The sequence below is a fragment of the Capsicum annuum genome, chromosome 5 (assembly GCF_002878395.1).
Source record: "Capsicum annuum cultivar UCD-10X-F1 chromosome 5, UCD10Xv1.1, whole genome shotgun sequence".
NCBI classification, from domain to species: Eukaryota; Viridiplantae; Streptophyta; class Magnoliopsida; order Solanales; family Solanaceae; genus Capsicum; species Capsicum annuum.
Window position 1 is genome coordinate 172,157,665 of NC_061115.1, and position 13,441 is coordinate 172,171,105.

Genomic DNA, 13,441 nt, shown 5'->3' on the forward strand with positions numbered 1-13,441 from the left:
TCTCTTCGTCAATCTTCGTAGAATCACGAACTAAGGTATGCGTAGTGTTCATTCATGGACCCCTTTCGTCCATGAAGCCTAAGAATCTCTTTTCTAAGTTTAAGTATATGGATTTCTATATGAATTTCATGTTGGCTTTGTTTTGTTTATGTTGAGAATGATCAATTGAATTCAAATCGATGTTAGGTGATCAATTTTATGTGGAATTGATTTGTATAGATGTATATTCATGTGAACCTATGAATAAAACCAAGATGATGAAATCAAAGATGAATCATGATGATTAATTGTTGTATAATGTTGTTTACATATGCTATGCCTACCATGTGTTTGATTAAATGTCTAGATGAAGGAACAATGCCCAACTAGTATGATATCATGAAATCCACATGTATGTACAAGCTTATGCATATCCCATATTTGATGAAGTGCTTCAATATATGAATTATGAATTGTGTTGTTGGTCATGTGTTTAAGTAAGCCATGCTATGTCAGTTTCTTCTCATCGAGTCCTGGGGGTACTTGTACCCGAACATTTAGCTGTGTGCCTAGAGCCATGTCATATTTTCGTGATACTCTCAGTCAAGCTATGATCCATAGAACTTATCTAGTCATGTGACTCTGAAAATCTCAGAAATCTCAGTAATCCCAGTAATTCAGTAATCTCAGTACTCAGTAATCTCAGTATTCCCAGTAAGTCTCAGTAAACTTAGTACTCTCAGTCAATCCTCAGATTTCAGTAGCATTTCATCTGTCAACGGAACTCAGTAAATGCAGTTTAGCTCTGCTAAACTATACCATTAGTATCAGTTCAGTTAATCAGTTTAGCACAATTAATCAGTTCAGTGTCTATTCAGATGGGAGTAGGAATTAGCACCAAGTGAACCTAAGGATGGGAACTTACCTGTTATTTGAGGGTGCGATTCTTAGAAGCAATCCTTGCATTCCAGAACTATATAGCCAGCATAGGTTGAGACATCGTAGCCTGCTATATGAGGTTATATGAGGTGGCTTAAACTATTATATGAAGGTTCCGACCGTTCTCATTAGAGTTACCTGTTATATGAGGGTTACTCATATGTTGTCCTTACCAGTGGCGCGGTATTGACACCCTTCTAATCAGGGCACAGATTGGACCCCAGCTCAGCTATATAGCATATTCGGGGCATGTCGGTTAGATGAATACTTTCCACAGTCTCAGTTACAGTCTCAATTACAGTCTCAGTCTCAATAAAAGAACTCAGATAGTTCTTCAAATTTTAGGACTGTCAGATACAGTCAATTCAGATGCAGTACGAAACTCAGATAGTTCTATTAGATTCAGGACTGTCAGCTACAGTCACTTATTTTATCAGTTATATTAGTTCTCTGAACTCATGTTATCAGTATTCAGCTTCAGAATTATTAGATATAGTCAACCAGACTAGTTCTTCATAATCAGAACTATCAGACATAGTTATTCATGTATCAGTAACATAGTATCAGTCCCTCAGTATTCAATAATACAGTATCAGTCTTTCTCACTCATCAATGACTCAGATGTCTATATCAATAAACTCAGTAGTCAGAACTCAGTATTCAGTCCTATCACGATCTCAGTTACAGTTACATAGTCATGTATGTATTCTCAGGTTCATGTTAGTCAGTCAGTTAGTATTGTTCATACATATGAACCATTTGTATTTAGCCTACCTTACTTGCATACCAGTACATTCAAAGTACTGACGCATTTGCGCTATAGTGTCTTATACCATAGTTTAGAAGCACAAGCTCCAGAGAACCAGTAGCATCCCAGTTCAGAGATCAGAGTTAGTAGTACGTCCTCGTCCTTTGAGGACATGATGATCACATTACTATTTCAGTTTTCAGTTTATTTCAGTAGTCAGAGTTAGTTGGGGACATGTCCCATTATCTCCTTTTTCAGACAGTTTAGAGGCTTTTAGACTATAGCATGTCAGACAGTTATTTCAGATTTGTTTTGGTATTGTTATACCACTTTCAGACATTGTTTTATCAGATGTTTATCCAGTTTGAACCATATGGTCTTTCAGTATATGTTTCCATATGTATACATAATATTATGCAGTGTTTAGGTATAGATATCAGTCATGGGTTAGCTTGTGGTCCTTTGGGGTCATGGGCACCGTGTAGTATTTCGGTTTAGAAAATTGGGGCGTTACAAACTTGGTATCAGAGCCTAAGGTTCAATAGTGTCCTAGGATGTCTGAAAAGCCACATCTAGTAGAGTCTTGTACATGTATATGTTGTGCACCGCACTTAAGTGCAGGAGGCTATGAGATGTTTTAGAAATAGTTTTCCTTCTTTTATGTCTCAGAGAATGCAATAGAAAGGTTCTTTAAGAAACTCTTGTACATTCTCATCATGCTTCATGCATGTCAACTTTACCTTACTTTCAAGGTAACAGAAGCAGTGAAGCTCGAGTCCTAGAGATAAGGCTTTTTTAGACAAACCTTACAGTCAGTTATGGGATTGCCTACAAGCTCAAAAGTATCCCATCAGTTCAGTTATGTTCCAGAGTTGTACAGCTCTTATTCATGATCATGAGAACTCATATGTCATCACATCCTTTCTCCGAATTCTATGATAGCATATGACCTAAAGTTAGAAGCATGAACTTAGGATTTTAGCAGTAGTATAGTTGGGATAACATGATCCAGGTTGAACAGATTATGTATTTATGGGGATAGTTGTACCAAAGTTAATCAGTAGGCTTGAACAATGCGAGTAAGAATTTAAGTTTATTGACATGACATTAGGCTTGAAGGTGTGGATGTGATGTTAGTAATATATGAAGAAATTGAACCAGATGATGTGTTCAGTAAGGCAAGCATGTGTCGAACAGAGTGTAAGTATGTGACGATGATTATGGTTCTGTTTAGTGTTTAGTAAAGTGTTTACAGACTTATGATGATGGCTTAAATCCAAGGGGGAGATGATAGATCGAGTGACCCATTTCAGGCTCCCAGATTCCAGTAGTAGTGCCAGTATGTATAGAAAGTAGTAAGGGAAGATGATTCCTGGCCCATTCTTATCTCAGTACAGAGTTTTGCACTTCAGTTATCACGAAATCCACTCAGGCCTTGCGTGTCAACTCTCTGGTCACGAATCATACTCATGTATATTTTCGTAAATCATGTACGATTTCTGTTCCTAGTATAAGGGGTCCCAGTTTACCCCGTAGTACGAATCAGTTCCATGAACACAACCTATTTTTACGCACTTTCTACGTATTATGTGCGCTTTCAATTCTCAGCATAAGGAGTTCCGTTCCAGCTCCCTCAGTTTTACGAATCATGTCTCACAAATTTAGAAATTTCAGACTCAGGTCATGTAGCTCATGACCCACATACTCATGTCATGCTTTACAGTATGCTCATTCCACATGACTCCTGCTCCAATTCTAGTGAACAGCCAAACTTAGATATATCATATATATCCTCAGTTCAAACCATTTTGGTGAATCCATCTTATTGATATTCTATTTATCAGGTTTCAGTTCAAGTGTCAATTTCAGTCAGTATCCATTCATATTTTAGGTCCTCCTGATTTAACCCTTCAATGAGCTCTCTCTGTGAAAATAGTGTAGTAATTAGCAGTTGCTTCGAAGATAGAGAGAAAATGATTCATGTTAAGAGGAGATTTTTGCATGCTTACTTTACACGAAGGGGCAGTTATGTTGATAGGCTTGAATGTTGTAGTAGCGTGCAAGTGGCTAGAAAGAGATTGTATTTATAAGTTGGGGAAAAGTATAGAGTACGAGTATACGTTCAGATCCTTGATCTATATCAGTCCTCATCATGCATCTATCCAAATTCAGTTACCATCTCAATTATAGTTTCAGTGTTCAGTTTCAGTAATCAGCATTCAATCCCAGAATCAAATACTTCAGCACCAGTCTAAATATTAGTTATCAGAAATTCAATCCAGTTTCAGGATAGCTTGACAATGTTATAGTCATCGATTACTCAGTCAGTAGTACTTCAATACCTCAATTTACAAAATGTTCCCAGTCACATTAGATGTTTAGCCTAGCATTCTTGAGGTAATACAGTTTTCATAAATCCATGCCCAGTTACCTCATGTTATCCAGTCAATCATTATCTCCTATGCATAATGTTTTATAGCCTTAGTCCTGTTATTCGGACTAAGTACAGACCAGTCTCTCATACCCAGTATTCAACTATCAGTTATCCAGTTAATCAGATAAGTCAGTATATTTATGCATTCGTGCTCAGCACCTTGTGAATCTTTTCAGTAGTCTTAGTTGCAGTGCAAGAGTCTTAGTCATTTTATCTTAAATGGTGTTAGTAGGCCTCAACTCATCTTACCGAATCTCAATTAAGTTATGATTTTCTTACTTAGCTATCTTATACAGAAAAATTTATACAGTTTGGTTTCCATATCCCCAGCTATGTGCTCTAGCCGAAATCTCATGAAAGGATGCAACCATTTAAGATGAACCATTCAGATAGGTGCAAGCTCATCTCAGTTCATGTATTATGCCTCAGACTTAGATCTCAGATAATTAGTTACGACAAATTTTCTATGTACCTCGTGCATCGCCTCAGTTTTCCTCAGTAGCTCAGCCAAGACAGTATTCCTAGAGGGATCTAGTGTCCCAAGGGGGAGATATGCTGTGATACCCCAAAACTTTATAACATAAGCGTCCCATTCTCTTCTTATGAAATGAATCCATTTTGAAGTAGGGTATACTCATATGTTGACCCTTAAGTTCGAATTCGTGAGCCATGTATTTAAGGGCTCGGATCAGTTCACAAAATTTAGTTAATATGCCATGTTTCAGCCTCAGTCATGTTCTCAGGTCCCCATTCATGCATACTTTTAGCATAATCATGGGGTCATCAGTGCCTTTCAGTCACGTAACAGTTTTCCGAAACTTACTCAGTTCCATGTTCAAACTACCATTACAAACTTAGTATTCAATTCATGCTCAAATCCCTATTACAAACTTGGTACTAAGTACTCTTGCATATTCAGTCATGCATTCATATACCAATTCAGTTATGTAATCATGCATCAAATATGCATTCTCACTGCGAGAAATTTAGTTCATCAGAATAGTCAGTCATGTACTCATAAGTCAATTATCATTCATGCATCAGATATGCATGAATTCAGCTTATTAGTCATGCATCAGATATGCATTTTTAGTCTGTTATATTCATCCATCAGTCATGTAAGTCATGAAATAATGTTCCAGCCAGTCATGTTTAGTATGTACGTCAGTTTGTATGTTTTCCCTCTCACTCAGTCTCATTTGAGGAAGAATGTTCTCAAGGGGGAGATATTGTAATACCTCATACTTTTCCTAGATTGAAAGTTTTCCCAAAAATGTTACAAGCTATCTTTAAAAGCTGAATCTACTTTTCCTATCTTTCTTTTTGTCATGTCAAAATTTCAATAAGCTTTCCATCGATAACAAATTCGCCCAAATCCGACACCCGGGTGAAGAGATAGAGCCTTTTTAGTGAGACAGTGTATCACCTGAGCCTTCAGCACATCGTAAAGATAGCTCAAATGACAATTGTCAATTTCCAGTGTTGCTTCGTGATAGTGGCGCATCGCGCTAAACTTCCAGGTCTCAAACAAGGTGGCAACGCGATAGGTCTGCGTTGCGCCATCATGCAGATTCCCAATTGTCTGGTTCAGTGTCTTGCCGCGATAGTGGCGCATCGCGCCAAGGATGAAAATCAAGAAATTTTCTCAAAAATTAAATACGTGTCCTAGGGTTAAAAGGGTCAATTCCCACCCTATATAAGCCTTATAACACAAGATTCGGCCATAATTTAGCAACTTATACTTAATTACTCTCAAAAACTCTCATGAAACAAGCCCAAGGGGTTTCATAGAAGGTTCAATTCCAAGGGAATTCACTGTTATATTTCAATAATCTCTCTGTCAATCTTCTTAGAATCACGAACTAAGGTACGCGCATTCATGGACCCCTTTCTTCCATGAAGCCCAAGAATCTTTTTTCTAAGTTTAAGTCTATGGATTTCTTTATGATTTTCATGTTGGGTTTATTTTGTTTATGTTGAGATGATCAATTGAATTCAAATCCATGTTGGGTGATCAATTTTATATGTAATTGATTTGTATAGATGTATATTTATGTAAACCTATGAATAAACCCTAGATGATGAAATCAAAGATGAATCATGATGATTAATTGTTGTATAATGGTGTCCACATGTTCTATGCCTACCATGTGTTTGATTAAATGTCTAGATGTAGGAACAACGTCCAACTAGTATGATATCATGAAATCCACATGTATGTACAAGCTTATGTATATCACATGTTTGATAAAGTGCTTCAATATACGAATTATGAATTGTGTTGTTGGTAATGTGTTCAAGTAATCCATGCTATGTTAGTTTCTTCTCATCGAGTCCTGGGGTACTTGTACCCGAACATTTAACTGTGTGCCTAGAGCAATGTCATATTTTCACGATACTCTCAGTCAAGCTATGATCCATAGAACTTAGTCAGTCATGTGACTCTGAAAATTTCAGAAATCTCAGTAATCTTAGTAGTTCAGTAATCTTACTGATCTCAGTACTCAGTAATCTCAGTATTCCCAGTAAGTCTTAGTAACCTCAGTACTCTCAGTCAATCCTCAGATTTCAGTAGCATTTCATCGGTCAACGGAACTCAGTAAATGCAGTTTAGCTCTGCTAAACTATACCATTAGTATCAGTTCAGTTAATCAGTTCACCACAATTAATTAGTTCAGTGACTATTCATATGGGAGTAGGAATTAGCACCGAGTGAACCTAAGGATGGGAACTTACCTATTATTTGAGGGTGCAATTCTTAGAAGCAATCCTTGCATTCCAGAACTATATAGCCAGCATAGGTTGAGACATCATAGCCTGCTATATAAGGGTAGATGAGGTGGCTTAACCTGTTATATGAGGGTTCCCACTGTTCTTATTAGAGTTACCTATTTTATGAGGGTTACTCACATATTGTCCTTACCAGTGGCGCAGTATTGACACCCTTCCAATTAGGGCACTAATTAGACCCCAGCTCAGCTATTATAGCATATTTGGGGTATGTCGATTAGATGACTACTTCCCACAGTCTCAATTACAGTCTCAGTCTCAGTAAAAGAACTTAGATAGTTCTTTAGATTTCAGGACTGTCAGATACAGTCAATTCAGATACAGTACAGAACTCAGATAGTTCCATCAGATTTAGGATTGTCAGATACAATCACTCATGTTATCAGATATAGTCAACCAGACCAGTTCTTCAATATTAGAACTGTCAGACATAGTTATTCATGTATCAGTAACATAGTATCAGTCCATCAGTATTCCATAATACAGTATTAGTCTTTTTCACTCATCAGTGACTCAGATGTATATATCAGTAAACTCAGTAGTCAGAACTCAGTATTTAGTCCTATCACGAACTCAGTTATAGTTACATAGTCATGTATGTATTCTCACGTTTATGTTAGTTAGTCAATTAGTATTGTTCATGTATATGAACCATTTGCATTCAACCTATCTCACTTTTATACCAGCACATTCAAAGTAATGATGTATTTGTGCTATGGTGTCTTATCCTTCGAGGACATGATGATCACATTACTATTTTAGAGATCAGAGTTGGCAGTGAGTCCTCATCCTTCGAGGACATGATGATCACATTACTATTTCAGTTTTCAATTTATTTCAGTAGTCGGAGTTAGTTGGGGACATGTCCCATCAACTCCTAATTTAGACAGTTTAGAGGCTTTTAGACTATAGCATGTCAGACAGTTATTTTAGATTTGTTTTTGAATTGTTATATCGCTTTCAGACATTGTTTTATCAGATGTTTATCCTGTTTGAACCTTATGTCCCTTCAGTACATGTTTCCGTATTTATACAGAATATTATGCAGTGTTTAGGTATAGATATCAGTCATGGGTTAGCTTGTGTCATTCGGGGTCTTGGACACCGTATAGCATTCCGATTCAGAAAATTGGGGAGTTACATTTCTTCACATCCAAATTGGGGTGCTATTTTATCCTTGCAACATGCTAAATTTCTTATTAATGTTTTTTCCATTTTTATTTCTTCTCTATATTTTTCACATAGATTTTTATACCATTGTTGTAGAAATTTTATTCTTGCTCCTAGGGTATCTACTATTTTTGCTTCATCCCAACTCTTTATTATTTTTGAACTAAATAGTTCAAGTAATTTGCTATAATATAATCTTCTTACTTTTTTACTTTCTTCGGTATTGTATGCTCCCTTATAGTTGTATTCTTTAAATGCACACGTGTATTCATCTATATAGCACATATTACATATTGCTAGTTTTAACATTAAATTTCTATTTGTATCTTTTTATCTGTTTTGATCTTCTTCTTCTTCTGTTGTCATATTGCTAAATTCTTCTTTTATAGCTATTTCATATTTATTCAATATGTCTATAGGTGTTAGTTTAGTTACTGTTGTTCCTTTCATTTTTTTATCAGCCCTTAATGCCTTTTTACTATCTTCAGTTAAATTTAAAAACCATAATTTTGTTGTTCTATTAGTGTTCTTTCTATATATTCTGGTGTATCTATTGCATTTATACCACTATCTAATAATTATTTAGTTACATATCCTATCCATAATTGTATCGTTTTATCTACATCTATTGCACAGTCTAAATCTAAGAAGTTATAATTTTTATTAATTATTTTTTTTGGTGTCCATTTGTTATATCCATCCTTTAGGTTATATCTTTTAAACTTATCTTTATAATAATATGTAGGTTTCTTATTTCTGATGTGCTAGGTATTATATTTTCATCGTCTTTTTTTATCAAGAGTGTTTATTTCCATGTTTGTATTTTCTAAGTTTTCTTTATTAATTACTTCTTGTTTTTTCATTAATTTCTAGCTTTTCTATATTTGTTAACATTTCTGTATATGTTTCATTATATTCCGAATCACAATTATCTGTTTCTTCAGTATCTATTGTATTTATTTCTATTTCATTAGTCTCTAATTCTTTGTTTTCTAATTTATCTTTAAATTGATTTACCTCAATTAATAATTTTTGTTCTTTATCCTTTTCTTTTTCTTTTTGTCTTTTTTATACAATGCTTTTAGCATTTGTAGTTCTTTCTCTAATTCAACAAACCTATTATTTTTAGTTTCTTCTATTTTTCGTATTTCTTCTATAGTCTGTTATTTTATTTTATCTATTTCTTTTTTCCTTTCTATTTCTTCATTTTCTCTTGCTATTCTTACCATGGCTGTTAACTTATCTTCTACTTTTAATTCTTCTTTTTCTAACATTAAGTATAAATGTTCACCTATTTTCTTATATCTTCTTCCTAAACTATTCTTATTTTTAATCCTTCGTTATTTTCATATGTTTTTTCATCTATTATAAATTCTTCTTTGTTTGTTTTATCTACTTGATAGTGTATAGAACATGTTGATATATGTATTCTAGATTATCTATTTGTGATTCTAAATATGATATTTCTTCCTTTTGTGCTTTTATTAATTTTTAACATACTCCAACAATTATGTTATATTGTAGTCTTTCTTTTTTTATTTTTAATTCTCTTCGTTTTTTAGATATTATTTGTTTTAGTTCTTTATATTTTTGTGATTTTGTTATGTTATTCATCTGTACAATATTTATAATATTTTGGTGGATACCGAAATCTAGTTTTTATCATAATTAGGTGGTATGTATCTTATTCTTCTAGATTTTAAATGAATTATTAATTTTACCTCATTGCTAGATATTAAGGTAATTAAGTAAGCTAATCTGTGAGAATTTTCTTTTGTTTTATTTAACTTCTTATATTTTGTGTAATAACTAGTTAAAATTCGTTTAATTTCTCTAAAAACTTTTGTATTTTTAAATGGTCTTCTCATATTTAACGAATAAATAACAACATAGTTAACAAGATAACGTAATTAAATTAACATTTCTAACATTTCTCATAATTAACACATATATACTTGTACATTTTTTATTAAAAAAGACAATGGATCTGATACCAGTAAACTAATAAAAAAGACATATTAAGAATGGCTAGATATGACTCAGAGATACCAATTGTAGGGGGGTGCGGATAGTGTGGGTAACTTAACATAGCTCTGATAAATAACATATCTACTATATGTTCCATATTTCTAGTTTTTATGTAGTCAAATAGAATTTTTTTTCATAAGTATTTCTGTTAATCTTATTTGCTCCATATCTTTTCTCCAATATTCTAAGTATTCATAGTTTATCATCTTATCTTATAGTAGTTGTAATTTTACAAATTTCTGTGTAATAACTTATTCTAATCGTACTATATCTAATATGTGATTCTCTGTTATCTATGTGATTCATTAACATTTGTTGTTCATGTATAATATTATATAAATTATCATTTATATCTCTCTTTTCTAAGGTTAATTTTATTCTAAATAATCTTTCTTCTAATTGTCTTTTATTCACTTTTAAGCTGATTCCTGTAATTAATTTCTTCATATAACCAACTTTGTTTTTCTCTGACTCTTCTAATATATTCTATCATTTTTTAATCTATATAATATCCGTCTGAATAATAACTATCTAAATATGAGCAGTAGCTATCATTATATATGTGTAAGTTTTCTATAGAACTTAATAACTCTTCATTAAAATGAAATACCTTTTCATATATAATTTTTCTTATATCTACTATTTCTATATCTTTAAATATATACAAAACAAGTATTTTAAATTTATCTATCATTTCATCAGATAAGTAAATATTCATTCTTCATATGATGTTACTTTCAAAATATTCCCTCCAATCATATACATAACAAAATATGGTCATCTTAGATCACTATATACTAGATTATTCTTAAATAACATTTTCTTCGGTCACTATTAGCATGGTAATCTGGATACTTTTTCCCTAAACAGCGCCTCTACTCTGGTTACTTCCCTATCACGACTTCCTTGCCTCACCGGTTTCACCTTTAGGATGACAGTTATTGGGAATTTTTCTCCTATTCCACTTTGCTAATAAACTTCTTAACATGCTATTCTTCGAATAATTCTACTATGAAGTAACTAACATGAGCTTATTTTATTATATCATGATTTTCAGGAATTTATGAATTTAGTTATTTATAATTGTAAATGAGAATACCTGTTCTGGTAGATTTTATAAATCTGTGCTTTGCTCATCCCTAGCTTAGTGTAAAACTGAATATCTTTATTGATTATATGAGAGAATATTTTTTGTGTACAAGAAAGCTTGTTTTTAACACATGAAAGTCTTGCCTTAACTAAGCAAATGCTTCTGCTATTTATAAACTAAAAAATAGAAAATGCATATACTATTATACTGTTCCTACTTTACATTTGTTATCTTTACAAAAGACTTTACAAAAAATCTTAAGACTATTCTACAAAAAGACAAAATTAATAAAGACTAAAGCTATACAATAATGATACTTTTCCAAAGAAAAGTCCAAAAGCTTAACAAAAACTAATAAATGCTATAATTTACGTGTCTAAAGTCAAGAAAATTATTCACATGTCACTTTCTTTCATAACTCTTCTTTCATAACTTTTACTATCTTGTCTCTTTTCTTTTGTCTTTATTTCTCCATTGCTCCGTTACCTTCTATCTTCCATCATTCTTTCAGCTGACGTCCTTATCTCCTTTATTCTAGTAGAACTTCTGGAATTACATTATTTTCTCCATTATATTTTGAACATAAATGGTCTTGATATTTATGCCCTATCATTTTACAGTATTTGGTCAATAATTTATCTGAAATAAATTTTTCTCTAATTGCTCTGGTAATTGGTTTTTTCTCTGGATTGGGAAACGTCATAATCCATTGCTTAACTTCTTCCATATCTGCTTATCTTAACTCTATTGAATTTGAATAAATCATTAGATGATCTCTTGAATAATAAATCCATATCGGATTCCCATTTAGGTAGTTATTTGCGAATTCTTGGATAATTGTGGATATTCCAATAATTCTTTTATTAGCATAAAAATTTGGTGTATCTGTTTTGGGTATTTCATCTTGCTATTCAATATGTTCGGGTGTAATACCCCAAAAGCTCCTCTTGTAGTCTGAGCTTTAGAGCATGTCAAGTGAAGTGTGAATTTAGCCCTAAAAGATTTTGAAGTGACTTTCCAAGTGAGAAATATTTTAAAACATGTAGAATTTATCTAATATCAACTTTTTGTTACAAAGAAAATTGAATAAGCTTTCCATCGATACCAAATTTGTCCAAATCCGACACTCGGGCAAAGAGTTATAGCCATTTTACTGAAACAGTTTGCTACCTGGCACTTTAGAGTGTCGCGAAGTAAGCCAAAATGGCAATTGTAAAATTCCAGTGAGCCTTCGCGATTCCACCGAATTGCGGTGTCTTTCCAGTTCATAACCAGGGTGACAACGCGAGTTCCACCGCATCACGCCATCAAGCAGTTTCCCAATTGTCCACTTTCCAGTAAGCTGGCACAACTATGGCTCATCGTGCTAGTGTGTAAAATTGGGATTTCATTCAGGTTCCATTATTTAAATTATAGGGACTCTTTGGTAATTTTCCTAAATCCCCAATCAGTCTCTACACGGGATTTAAAACCCCAATAGCCAAAGTTGCTCATCTATTCTCATTACTTTATCAAGAACAAAACACTCTCTCTCAAAGATAGAAAACCCTAGCTCTCAAGTTTCAAAAGCAATCTCAAGAATCCTTCCAAGAGTCTTCAAGAACTTCAAGAATCTAGAAAACTAAGGTATGCAGATGTTGATTCTTGGGTCCCTTTAAACCAAGAAGCTCAAGAACCTTTTTCTAAATTTTAAAGTTTTTATGTTTATGAGTTTTCATGATTCATGTCTGTTGAAATTGATGTTCATGCTATTATTGAGTTGTGATTCATGTTTGTTTATAAGGTTTTCAAGATTTGGCCCTAGTATGTGATATTCATGTGATTCTCATGATAAACCTTCTTCAAGTTGCTTGTTAAGTGGTGTGTTTATGTCAATTAAGTATAGAAATTGTTGAATAAGCAAAGCATGCTCCCCATATGTTTGATAAAATGCTTATGTGAATGAATTAGAGCCATTCTAGTGTGTTGATTAGAAATCCCCAATTGTGTGCAATCCCATGTATGCCAAGTGTTTGTTGAAATGCCTTAGTGAATGTATTATGATAAGTTGCATGCATTCTTTTCCATGAGTATTCCTTATGGAACAACTATGAGATATTAGTATGCCAACCCTATACATTTGCATGCTTATGACATTCAAGTGATTGATGAGATATCGTATTGATTGTGTTGTGAATGATAGTCCATTGTCATGATATTCAAGTGCGGTTTCGTTTTTTAATTTATGCTATCGGGTCCTGGGTGTATTTATACCCAAAAACTT